Source organism: Somniosus microcephalus, unplaced genomic scaffold (genome assembly GCF_052327205.1).
Source record: "Somniosus microcephalus isolate GS21.2 unplaced genomic scaffold, FLI_Smic_1.0 unresolved_chr8, whole genome shotgun sequence".
Lineage (NCBI taxonomy): Eukaryota > Metazoa > Chordata > Chondrichthyes > Squaliformes > Somniosidae > Somniosus > Somniosus microcephalus.
In genome coordinates this window covers 43,015,924-43,029,379 of record NW_028225186.1, presented here as the reverse complement: position 1 = coordinate 43,029,379, position 13,456 = coordinate 43,015,924, and the positions used below count along the sequence as shown (strand labels likewise).

Below are 13,456 nucleotides of genomic sequence, written 5' to 3'. Positions count from 1 at the left end.
TCGTTTGCATAATGTTCTCCTTCTGTTTGTCTTTTGTGCGGGGCACTGCGGAACGAGAGAGGACAGGGAAATACAGATAACAGCGGGAGAAAGCACGTCTGAACTTTCAAGTGGACAGCACTGGCACGATTGGCCGAATGGCCTCATACTGTACTGCACGCCTCCATGAATCATATGGATATCTGAGACATACTCACACAAAGTGAGCACACATCTGTGTTCGTGCATGTGTTTGAGTCTTTGTCTCAAGCAGTGCATTACTGTCTCCTCTGTATTGTCCTTGATATTTTGGTGCTGATTATTCAATATCCCGACGGCTTTTCTCGGACTGTGTATCTCTGAGAAAAGCACAGAAGCAAATAGATTTCAGGTGGACGCCTACACGCACTTGATGCTGTGGTTTCCTGAACATGTCCTTTGTGATCTCGCCTAAAAAATGTCATCTTGTCCGAAAAGTTTGCCTGGCGTGAAAGTGACCTGAATTTCAAAGCAGCAAGGAGGAAAGACTGCCTTGTTCTGCTTGCTGGCAGGACGCTTTCCGCAGCTTCTCTGGTGGTCTAGTGGATAGGTTTCGGCGCTTTCACCGTCGCGTCCCGCGTTCGATTCCCGGTCAGGCAACCAGTGCGTTTTCTGGCTCTTTGAAATGCCAGCAATCAAAGCACCCGCGCGAAACAATGGCTTGCACCTCATCAACCTTTCAATTTTCCACACGCCTGCTGTTGCCTCAACAGTCAGCAGCGCATCATTCGGTACCCGAGGTGCAGCATTCGCTTCCTTGCCTTCTATAAAATGCCTGCTGTTTCATCGTCAGCAGGAAATGGTATTGGGAACAAGACACTTTAAATGCCCACATTTATGTGTACCTCACAGTGTCAGAACAGTCACGGTTATTATCCGTCTTCCATGTATTATTTTGCCGACTGCATCTCCCTAACAAACTTAGCTGATCACAGCACGGCTATCAGTCAACTCATTGCCAGTGTGAAAAATGCCACATTAGCAACGTTTGCAAGACTCGAATGACAGAGTAACTGGGCCGTGATAACTTATCCTGATATTCATGAGGCCTTAACATTCGCTGCATAAGACAATTCTACCTCTGGTTACCATCCCTCCTGCCATTGGAAAGCGTTTGTCTTTATTTCCTCTATCAAAACCCATTGTAATTTTGCAAGCCTCTATTAAATTTCCTCTTAGCCTCCAGAGGAAAGCAATCGCAGCTTCTCCACACTATCCCTCGGGCCACACTGTAAGACGTCAAACGGGTTCTGTATGTCTGATGGACATATATTTCAGCTACAGGAGAGTCAAAGGTTATGGGGAACGGGCGGCAAAGTTGCGTTGTGTCGAAGATCTCATCAGCCACGAACTTATTAAATGGCGGGCTCGAGGGGCCGAATAGCCCAATCCTGCTCCTATTTATTCTTTTGGGGAAGGTTAGTTTCTTAATTATGTAATTTTTGAGCAGCTAAACAACGTTGGAAGGAAACTCCCACGGGACCTAGAAAAGTGCAAAATCTTAGCTCTGCCGAGAGCTCATGCACCTGAGAGGTTAACCCTGTGTTTCTCTGTCCACAGATCTTCCAGGGCCTTCGAAGTGTTTCCAGCATTTAATCAACAATTCCAGATGCAGTATCTGCTGCATATTGCTTTTTATGTTAACGCAGTGTCCCCGCTTGTATTAACAAAAGTCAAAAATAAATTGTAGCCACCAGAAAAAAGAATCGATTAAGTCGGCGTGCATTGGTGGTTCAGGGGTAGAATTCTCGCTTGCCACGCGGGTAGACCCGGGTTCGATTCCCGGCCAATGCAGGCTAATTTTTTTAACAATTCATTTCATAGCAAACACATCACATGAGCATAAATAATTTATTAGCTGTACCTGTGCAACTGGATCAAGGGTATGAATGTTCTGCTCCTGTTCCTGTGCAACAGCTTTGAGGGGCTGAATGGCATCCTGTTCCTGTGTAACAGGCACGATTCTTACTCTGACAGACATTACATTGCTCACTTCCTCGTTAGTCTCGTTGTGAGTATCCCCGCCTGTCACGCGGGAGACCGGGGTGAAATTCCCCGACGGGAAGGAATTTTAACATCCCCAATTTTAAACGTTTTGGCAGCACCTTAACGCGCTCCTTGGAAAATATCAACCGCGAAAGATTGAACCTAAAATAATTTTAAACGGTGAGGAACTGTATAAAAATCTCCTGCATCAATTCCTCGTTTGCATAATGTTCTCCTTCTGTTTGTCTTTTGTGCGGGGCACTGCGGAACGAGAGAGGACAGGGAAATACAGATAACAGCGGGAGAAAGCACGTCTGAACTTTCAAGTGGACAGCACTGGCACGATTGGCCGAATGGCCTCATACTGTACTGCACGCCTCCATGAATCATATGGATATCTGAGACATACTCACACAAAGTGAGCACACATCTGTGTTCGTGCATGTGTTTGAGTCTTTGTCTCAAGCAGTGCATTACTGTCTCCTCTGTATTGTCCTTGATATTTTGCTGCTGATTATTCAATATCCCGACGGCTTTTCTCGGACTGTGTATATCTGAGAAAAGCACAGAAGCAAATAGATTTCAGGTGGACGCCTACACGCACTTGATGCTGTGGTTTCCTGAACATGTCCTTTGTGATCTCGCCTAAAAAATGTCATCTTGTCCGAAAAGTTTGCCTGGCGTGAAAGTGACCTGAATTTCAAAGCAGCAAGGAGGAAAGACTGCCTTGTTCTGCTTGCTGGCAGGACGCTTTCCGCAGCTTCTCTGGTGGTCTAGTGGATAGGTTTCGGCGCTTTCACCGTCGCGTCCCGGGTTCGATTCCCGGTCAGGCAACCAGTGCGTTTTCTGGCTCTTTGAAATGCCAGCAATCAAAGCACACGCGCGAAACAATGGCTTGCACCTCATCAACCTTTCAATTTTCCACACGCCTGCTGTTGCCTCAACAGTCAGCAGCGCATCATTCGGTACCCGAGGTGCAGCATTCGCTTTCCTTGCCTTCTATAAAATGCCTGCTGTTTCATCGTCAGCAGGAAATGGTATTGGGAACAAGACACTTTAAATGCCCACATTTATGTGTACCTCACAGTGTCAGAACAGTCACGGTTATTATCCGTCTTCCATGTATTATTTTGCCGACTGCATCTCCCTAACAAACTTAGCTGATCACAGCACGGCTATCAGTCAACTCATTGCCAGTGTGAAAAATGCCACATTAGCAACGTTTGCAAGACTCGAATGACAGAGTAACTGGGCCGTGATAACTTATCCTGATATTCATGAGGCCTTAACATTCGCTGCATAAGACAATTCTACCTCTGGTTACCATCCCTCCTGCCATTGGAAAGCGTTTGTCTTTATTTCCTCTATCAAAACCCATTGTAATTTTGCAAGCCTCTATTAAATTTCCTCTTAGCCTCCAGAGGAAAGCAATCGCAGCTTCTCCACACTATCCCTCGGGCCACACTGTAAGACGTCAAACGGGTTCTGTATGTCTGATGGACATATATTTCAGCTACAGGAGAGTCAAAGGTTATGGGGAACGGGCGGCAAAGTTGCGTTGTGTCGAAGATCTCATCAGCCACGAACTTATTAAATGGCGGGCTCGAGGGGCCGAATAGCCCAATCCTGCTCCTATTTATTCTTTTGGGGAAGGTTAGTTTCTTAATTATGTAATTTTTGAGCAGCTAAACAACGTTGGAAGGAAACTCCCACGGGACCTAGAAAAGTGCAAAATCTTAGCTCTGCCGAGAGCTCATGCACCTGAGAGGTTAACCCTGTGTTTCTCTGTCCACAGATCTTCCAGGACCTTCGAAGTGTTTCCAGCATTTAATCAACAATTCCAGATGCAGTATCTGCTGCATATTGCTTTTTATGTTAACGCAGTGTCCCCGCTTGTATTAACAAAAGTCAAAAATAAATTGTAGCCACCAGAAAAAAGAATCGATTAAGTCGGCGTGCATTGGTGGTTCAGGGGTAGAATTCTCGCCTGCCACGCGGGAGACCCGGGTTCGATTCCCGGCCAATGCAGGCTAATTTTTTTAACAATTCATTTCATAGCAAACACATCACATGAGCATAAATAATTTATTAGCTGTACCTGTGCAACTGGATCAAGGGTATGAATGTTCTGCTCCTGTTCCTGTGCAACAGCTTTGAGGGGCTGAATGGCATCCTGTTCCTGTGTAACAGGCACGATTCTTACTCTGACAGACATTACATTGCTCACTTCCTCGTTAGTCTCGTTGTGAGTATCCCCGCCTGTCACGCGGGAGACCGGGGTGAAATTCCCCGACGGGAAGGAATTTTAACATCCCCAATTTTAAACGTTTTGGCAGCACCTTAACGCGCTCCTTGGAAAATATCAACCGCGAAAGATTGAACCTAAAATAATTTTAAACGGTGAGGAACTGTATAAAAATCTCCTGCATCAATTCCTCGTTTGCATAATGTTCTCCTTCTGTTTGTCTTTTGTGCGGGGCACTGCGGAACGAGAGAGGACAGGGAAATACAGATAACAGCGGGAGAAAGCACGTCTGAACTTTCAAGTGGACAGCACTGGCACGATTGGCCGAATGGCCTCATACTGTACTGCACGCCTCCATGAATCATATGGATATCTGAGACATACTCACACAAAGTGAGCACACATCTGTGTTCGTGCATGTGTTTGAGTCTTTGTCTCAAGCAGTGCATTACTGTCTCCTATGTATTGTCCTTGATATTTTGGTGCTGATTATTCAATATCCCGACGGCTTTTCTCGGACTGTGTATCTCTGAGAAAAGCACAGAAGCAAATAGATTTCAGGTGGACGCCTACACGCACTTGATGCTGTGGTTTCCTGAACATGTCCTTTGTGATCTCGCCTAAAAAATGTCATCTTGTCCGAAAAGTTTGCCTGGCGTGAAAGTGACCTGAATTTCAAAGCAGCAAGGAGGAAAGACTGCCTTGTTCTGCTTGCTGGCAGGACGCTTTCCGCAGCTTCTCTGGTGGTCTAGTGGATAGGTTTCGGCGCTTTCACCGTCGCGTCCCGGGTTCGATTCCTGGTCAGGCAACCAGTGCGTTTTCTGGCTCTTTGAAATGCCAGCAATCAAAGCACCCGCGCGAAACAATGGCTTGCACCTCATCAACCTTTCAATTTTCCACACGCCTGCTGTTGCCTCAACAGTCAGCAGCGCATCATTCGGTACCCGAGGTGCAGCATTCGCTTCCTTGCCTTCTATAAAATGCCTGCTGTTTCATCGTCAGCAGGAAATGGCATTGGGAACAAGACACTTTAAATGCCCACATTTATGTGTACCTCACAGTGTCAGAACAGTCACGGTTATTATCCGTCTTCCATGTATTATTTTGCCGACTGCATCTCCCTAACAAACTTAGCTGATCACAGCACGGCTATCAGTCAACTCATTGCCAGTGTGAAAAATGCCACATTAGCAACGTTTGCAAGACTCGAATGACAGAGTAACTGGGCCGTGATAACTTATCCTGATATTCATGAGGCCTTAACATTCGCTGCATAAGACAATTCTACCTCTGGTTACCATCCCTCCTGCCATTGGAAAGCGTTTGTCTTTATTTCCTCTATCAAAACCCATTGTAATTTTGCAAGCCTCTATTAAATTTCCTCTTAGCCTCCAGAGGAAAGCAATCGCAGCTTCTCCACACTATCCCTCGGGCCACACTGTAAGACGTCAAACGGGTTCTGTATGTCTGATGGACATATATTTCAGCTACAGGAGAGTCAAAGGTTATGGGGAACGGGCGGCAAAGTTGCGTTGTGTCGAAGATCTCATCAGCCACGAACTTATTAAATGGCGGGCTCGAGGGGCCGAATAGCCCAATCCTGCTCCTATTTATTCTTTTGGGGAAGGTTAGTTTCTTAATTATGTAATTTTTGAGCAGCTAAACAACGTTGGAAGGAAACTCCCACGGGACCTAGAAAAGTGCAAAATCTTAGCTCTGCCGAGAGCTCATGCACCTGAGAGGTTAACCCTGTGTTTCTCTTTCCACAGATCTTCCAGGACCTTCGAAGTGTTTCCAGCATTTAATCAACAATTCCAGATGCAGTATCTGCTGCATATTGCTTTTTATGTTAACGCAGTGTCCCCGCTTGTATTAACAAAAGTCAAAAATAAATTGTAGCCACCAGAAAAAAGAATCGATTAAGTCGGCGTGCATTGGTGGTTCAGGGGTAGAATTCTCGCCTGCCACGCGGGAGACCCGGCTTCGATTCCCGGCCAATGCAGGCTAATTTTTTTAACAATTCATTTCATAGCAAACACATCACATGAGCATAAATAATTTATTAGCTGTACCTGTGCCAGTGGATCAAGGGTATGAATGTTCTGCTCCTGTTCCTGTGCAACAGCTTTGAGGGGCTGAATGGCATCCTGTTCCTGTGTAACAGGCTCGATTCTTACTCTGACAGACATTACATTGCTCACTTCCTCGTTAGTCTCGTTGTGAGTATCCCCGCCTGTCACGCGGGAGACCGGGGTGAAATTCCCCGACGGGAAGGAATTTTAACATCCCCAATTTTAAACGTTTTGGCAGCACCTTAACGCGCTCCTTGGAAAATATCAACCGCGAAAGATTGAACCTAAAATAATTTTAAACGGTAAGGAACTGTATAAAAATCTCCTGCATCAATTCCTCGTTTGCATAATGTTCTCCTTCTGTTTGTCTTTTGTGCGGGGCACTGCGGAACGAGAGAGGACAGGGAAATACAGATAACAGCGGGAGAAAGCACGTCTGAACTTTCAAGTGGACAGCACTGGCACGATTGGCCGAATGGCCTCATACTGTACTGCACGCCTCCATGAATCATATGGATATCTGAGACATACTCACACAAAGTGAGCACACATGTGTGTTCGTGCATGTGTTTGAGTCTTTGTCTCAAGCAGTGCATTACTGTCTCCTCTGTATTGTCCTTGATATTTTGGTGCTGATTATTCAATATCCCGACGGCTTTTCTCGGACTGTGTATCTCTGAGAAAAGCACAGAAGCAAATAGATTTCAGGTGGACGCCTACACGCACTTGATGCTGTGGTTTCCTGAACATGTCCTTTGTGATCTCGCCTAAAAAATGTCATCTTGTCCGAAAAGTTTGCCTGGCGTGAAAGTGACCTGAATTTCAAAGCAGCAAGGAGGAAAGACTGCCTTGTTCTGCTTGCTGGCAGGACGCTTTCCGCAGCTTCTCTGGTGGTCTAGTGGATAGGTTTCGGCGCTTTCACCGTCGCGTCCCGGGTTCGATTCCCGGTCAGGCAACCAGTGCGTTTTCTGGCTCTTTGAAATGCCAGCAATCAAAGCACCCGCGCGAAACAATGGCTTGCACCTCATCAACCTTTCAATTTTCCACACGCCTGCTGTTGCCTCAATAGTCAGCAGCGCATCATTCGGTACCCGAGGTGCAGCATTCGCTTCCTTGCCTTCTATAAAATGCCTGCTGTTTCATCGTCAGCAGGAAATGGCATTGGGAACAAGACACTTTAAATGCCCACATTTATGTGTACCTCACAGTGTCAGAACAGTCACGGTTATTATCCGTCTTCCATGTATTATTTTGCCGACTGCATCTCCCTAACAAACTTAGCTGATCACAGCACGGCTATCAGTCAACTCATTGCCAGTGTGAAAACTGCCACATTAGCAACGTTTGCAAGACTCGAATGACAGAGTAACTGGGCCGTGATAACTTATCCTGATATTCATGAGGCCTTAACATTCGCTGCATAAGACAATTCTACCTCTGGTTACCATCCCTCCTGCCATTGAAAAGCGTTTGTCTTTATTTCCTCTATCAAAACCCATTGTAATTTTGCAAGCCTCTATTAAATTTCCTCTTAGCCTCCAGAGGAAAGCAATCGCAGCTTCTCCACACTATCCCTCGGGCCACACTGTAAGACGTCAAACGGGTTCTGTATGTCTGATGGACATATATTTCAGCTACAGGAGAGTCAAAGGTTATGGGGAACGGGCGGCAAAGTTGCGTTGTGTCGAAGATCTCATCAGCCACGAACTTATTAAATGGCGGGCTCGAGGGGCCGAATAGCCCAATCCTGCTCCTATTTATTCTTTTGGGGAAGGTTAGTTTCTTAATTATGTAATTTTTGAGCAGTTAAACAACGTTGGAAGGAAACTCCCACGGGACCTAGAAAAGTGCAAAATCTTAGCTCTGCCGAGAGCTCATGCACCTGAGAGGTTAACCCTGTGTTTCTCTGTCCACAGATCTTCCAGGACCTTCGAAGTGTTTCCAGCATTTAATCAACAATTCCAGATGCAGTATCTGCTGCATATTGCTTTTTATGTTAACGCAGTGTCCCCGCTTGTATTAACAAAAGTCAAAAATAAATTGTAGCCACCAGAAAAAAGAATCGATTAAGTCGGCGTGCATTGGTGGTTCAGGGGTAGAATTCTCGCCTGCCACGCGGGAGACCCGGGTTCGATTCCCGGCCAATGCAGGCTAATTTTTTTAACAATTCATTTCATAGCAAACACATCACATGAGCATAAATAATTTATTAGCTGTACCTGTGCAACTGGATCAAGGGTATGAATGTTCTGCTCCTGTTCCTGTGCAACAGCTTTGAGGGGCTGAATGGCATCCTGTTCCTGTGTAACAGGCACGATTCTTACTCTGACAGACATTACATTGCTCACTTCCTCGTTAGTCTCGTTGTGAGTATCCCCGCCTGTCACGCGGGAGACCGGGGTGAAATTCCCCGACGGGAAGGAATTTTAACAGCCCCAATTTTAAACGTTTTGGCAGCACCTTAACGCGCTCCTTGGAAAATATCAACCGCGAAAGATTGAACCTAAAATAATTTTAAACGGTGAGGAACTGTATAAAAATCTCCTGCATCAATTCCTCGTTTGCATAATGTTCTCCTTCTGTTTGTCTTTTGTGCGGGGCACTGCGGAACGAGAGAGGACAGGGAAATACAGATAACAGCGGGAGAAAGCACGTCTGAACTTTCAAGTGGACAGCACTGGCACGATTGGCCGAATGGCCTCATACTGTACTGCACGCCTCCATGAATCATATGGATATCTGAGACATACTCACACAAAGTGAGCACACATGTGTGTTCGTGCATGTGTTTGAGTCTTTGTCTCAAGCAGTGCATTACTGTCTCCTCTGTATTGTCCTTGATATTTTGGTGCTGATTATTCAATATCCCGACGGCTTTTCTCGGACTGTGTATCTCTGAGAAAAGCACAGAAGCAAATAGATTTCAGGTGGACGCCTACACGCACTTGATGCTGTGGTTTCCTGAACATGTCCTTTGTGATCTCGCCTAAAAAATGTCATCTTGTCCGAAAAGTTTGCCTGGCGTGAAAGTGACCTGAATTTCAAAGCAGCAAGGAGGAAAGACTGCCTTGTTCTGCTTGCTGGCAGGACGCTTTTCGCAGCTTCTCTGGTGGTCTAGTGGATAGGTTTCGGCGCTTTCACCGTGGCGTCCCGGGTTCGATTCCCGGTCAGGCAACCAGTGCGTTTTCTGGCTCTTTGAAATGCCAGCAATCAAAGCACCCGCGCGAAACAATGGCTTGCACCTCATCAACCTTTCAATTTTCCACACGCCTGCTGTTGCCTCAACAGTCAGCAGCGCATCATTCGGTACCCGAGGTGCAGCATTCGCTTCCTTGCCTTCTATAAAATGCCTGCTGTTTCATCGTCAGCAGGAAATGGCATTGGGAACAAGACACTTTAAATGCCCACATTTATGTGTACCTCACAGTGTCAGAACAGTCACGGTTATTATCCGTCTTCCATGTATTATTTTGCCGACTGCATCTCCCTAACAAACTTAGCTGATCACAGCACGGCTATCAGTCAACTCATTGCCAGTGTGAAAAATGCCACATTAGCAACGTTTGCAAGACTCGAATGACAGAGTAACTGGGCCGTGATAACTTATCCTGATATTCATGAGGCCTTAACATTCGCTGCATAAGACAATTCTACCTCTGGTTACCATCCCTCCTGCCATTGGAAAGCGTTTGTCTTTATTTCCTCTATCAAAACCCATTGTAATTTTGCAAGCCTCTATTAAATTTCCTCTTAGCCTCCAGAGGAAAGCAATCGCAGCTTCTCCACACTATCCCTCGGGCCACACTGTAAGACGTCAAACGGGTTCTGTATGTCTGATGGACATATATTTCAGCTACAGGAGAGTCAAAGGTTATGGGGAACGGGCGGCAAAGTTGCGTTGTGTCGAAGATCTCATCAGCCACGAACTTATTAAATGGCGGGCTCGAGGGGCCGAATAGCCCAATCCTGCTCCTATTTATTCTTTTGGGGAAGGTTAGTTTCTTAATTATGTAATTTTTGAGCAGCTAAACAACGTTGGAAGGAAACTCCCACGGGACCTAGAAAAGTGCAAAATCTTAGCTCTGCCGAGAGCTCATGCACCTGAGAGGTTAACCCTGTGTTTCTCTGTCCACAGATCTTCCAGGACCTTCGAAGTGTTTCCAGCATTTAATCAACAATTCCAGATGCAGTATCTGCTGCATATTGCTTTTTATGTTAACGCAGTGTCCCCGCTTGTATTAACAAAAGTCAAAAATAAATTGTAGCCACCAGAAAAAAGAATCGATTAAGTCGGCGTGCATTGGTGGTTCAGCGGTAGAATTCTCGCCTGCCACGCGGGAGACCCGGGTTCGATTCCCGGCCAATGCAGGCTAATTTTTTTAACAATTCATTTCATAGCAAACACATCACATGAGCATAAATAATTTATTAGCTGTACCTGTGCAACTGGATCAAGGGTATGAATGTTCTGCTCCTGTTCCTGTGCAACAGCTTTGAGGGGCTGAATGGCATCCTGTTCCTGTGTAACAGGCTCAATTCTTACTCTGACTGACATTACATTGCTCACTTCCTCGTTCGTCTCGTTGTGAGTATCCCCGCCTGTCACGCGGGAGACCGGGGTGAAATTCCCCGACGGGAAGGAATTTTAACATCCCCAATTTTAAACGTTTTGGCAGCACCTTAACGCGCTCCTTGGAAAATATCAACCGCGAAAGATTGAACCTAAAATAATTTTAAACGGTGAGGAACTGTATAAAAATCTCCTGCATCAATTCCTCGTTTGCATAATGTTCTCCTTCTGTTTGTCTTTTGTGCGGGGCACTGCGGAACGAGAGAGGACAGGGAAATACAGATAACAGCGGGAGAAAGCACGTCTGAACTTTCAAGTGGACAGCACTGGCACGATTGGCCGAATGGCCTCATACTGTACTGCACGCCTCCATGAATCATATGGATATCTGAGACATACTCACACAAAGTGAGCACACATCTGTGTTCGTGCATGTGTTTGAGTCTTTGTCTCAAGCAGTGCATTACTGTCTCCTCTGTATTGTCCTTGATATTTTGGTGCAGATTATTCAATATCCCGACGGCTTTTCTCGGACTGTGTATCTCTGAGAAAAGCACAGAAGCAAATAGATTTCAGGTGGACGCCTACACGCACTTGATGCTGTGGTTTCCTGAACATGTCCTTTGTGATCTCGCCTAAAAAATGTCATCTTATCCGAAAAGTTTGCCTGGCGTGAAAGTGACCTGAATTTCAAAGCAGCAAGGAGGAAAGACTGCCTTGTTCTGCTTGCTGGCAGGACGCTTTCCGCAGCTTCTCTGGTGGTCTAGTGGATAGGTTTCGGCGCTTTCACCGTCGCGTCCCGGGTTCGATTCCCGGTCAGGCAACCCAGTGCGTTTTCTGGCTCTTTGAAATGCCAGCAATCAAAGCACCCGCGCGAAACAATGGCTTGCACCTCATCAACCTTTCAATTTTCCACACGCCTGCTGTTGCCTCAACAGTCAGCAGCGCATCATTCGGTACCCGAGGTGCAGCATTCGCTTCCTTGCCTTCTATAAAATGCCTGCTGTTTCATCGTCAGCAGGAAATGGCATTGGGAACAAGACACTTTAAATGCCCACATTTATGTGTACCTCACAGTGTCAGAACAGTCACGGTTATTATCCGTCTTCCATGTATTATTTTGCCGACTGCATCTCCCTAACAAACTTAGCTGATCACAGCACGGCTATCAGTCAACTCATTGCCAGTGTGAAAAATGCCACATTAGCAACGTTTGCAAGACTCGAATGACAGAGTAACTGGGCCGTGATAACTTATCCTGATATTCATGAGGCCTTAACATTCGCTGCATAAGACAATTCTACCTCTGGTTACCATCCCTCCTGCCATTGAAAAGCGTTTGTCTTTATTTCCTCTATCAAAACCCATTGTAATTTTGCAAGCCTCTATTAAATTTCCTCTTAGCCTCCAGAGGAAAGCAATCGCAGCTTCTCCAAACTATCCCTCGGGCCACACTGTAAGACGTCAAACGGGTTCTGTATGTCTGATGGACATATATTTCAGCTACAGGAGAGTCAAAGGTTATGGGGAACGGGCGGCAAAGTTGCGTTGTGTCGAAGATCTCATCAGCCACGAACTTATTAAATGGCGGGCTCGAGGGGCCGAATAGCCCAATCCTGCTCCTATTTATTCTTTTGGGGAAGGTTAGTTTCTTAATTATGTAATTTTTGAGCAGCTAAACAACGTTGGAAGGAAACTCCCACGGGACCTAGAAAAGTGCAAAATCTTAGCTCTGCCGAGAGCTCATGCACCTGAGAGGTTAACCCTGTGTTTCTCTGTCCACAGATCTTCCAGGACCTTCGAAGTGTTTCCAGCATTTAATCAACAATTCCAGATGCAGTATCTGCTGCATATTGCTTTTTATGTTAACGCAGTGTCCCCGCTTGTATTAACAAAAGTCAAAAATAAATTGTAGCCACCAGAAAAAAGAATCGATTAAGTCGGCGTGCATTGGTGGTTCAGGGGTAGAATTCTCGCCTGCCACGCGGGAGACCCGGGTTCGATTCCCGGCCAATGCAGGCTAATTTTTTTAACAATTCATTTCATAGCAAACACATCACATGAGCATAAATAATTTATTAGCTGTACCTGTGCAACTGGATCAAGGGTATGAATGTTCTGCTCCTGTTCCTGTGCAACAGCTTTGAGGGGCTGAATGGCATCCTGTTCCTGTGTAACAGGCTCAATTCTTACTCTGACTGACATTACATTGCTCACTTCCTCGTTAGTCTCGTTGTGAGTATCCCCGCCTGTCACGCGGGAGACCGGGGTGAAATTCCCCGACGGGAAGGAATTTTAACATCCCCAATTTTAAACGTTTTGGCAGCACCTTAACGCGCTCCTTGGAAAATATCAACCGCGAAAGATTGAACCTAAAATAATTTTAAACGGTGAGGAACTGTATAAAAATCTCCTGCATCAATTCCTCGTTTGCATAATGTTCTCCTTCTGTTTGTCTTTTGTGCGGGGCACTGCGGAACGAGAGAGGACAGGGAAATACAGATAACAGCGGGAGAAAGCACGTCTGAACTTTCAAGTGGACAGCACTGGCACGATTGGCCGAAT

General features: G+C 45.9%; 4 non-coding genes across 4 annotated transcripts; all 4 read left to right on the top strand.

The window, feature by feature from the left end:
• The first annotated feature begins 3,961 nt into the window (after positions 1-3,961).
• Positions 3,962-4,032, top strand: trnag-gcc (transfer RNA glycine (anticodon GCC)). The gene has a single exon. It is a non-coding gene; the product is annotated as a tRNA-Gly (tRNA).
• Positions 4,033-8,399: 4,367 nt separating this feature from the next.
• Positions 8,400-8,470, top strand: trnag-gcc (transfer RNA glycine (anticodon GCC)). Its single transcript has one exon. It is a non-coding gene; the product is annotated as a tRNA-Gly (tRNA).
• Positions 8,471-10,618: 2,148 nt separating this feature from the next.
• trnag-gcc (transfer RNA glycine (anticodon GCC)) lies at positions 10,619-10,689 on the top strand. Its single transcript has one exon. It is a non-coding gene; the product is annotated as a tRNA-Gly (tRNA).
• A 2,149-nt stretch (positions 10,690-12,838) lies between these two features.
• On the top strand, positions 12,839-12,909 carry trnag-gcc (transfer RNA glycine (anticodon GCC)). The gene has a single exon. It is a non-coding gene; the product is annotated as a tRNA-Gly (tRNA).
• Positions 12,910-13,456: the final 547 nt, after the last annotated feature.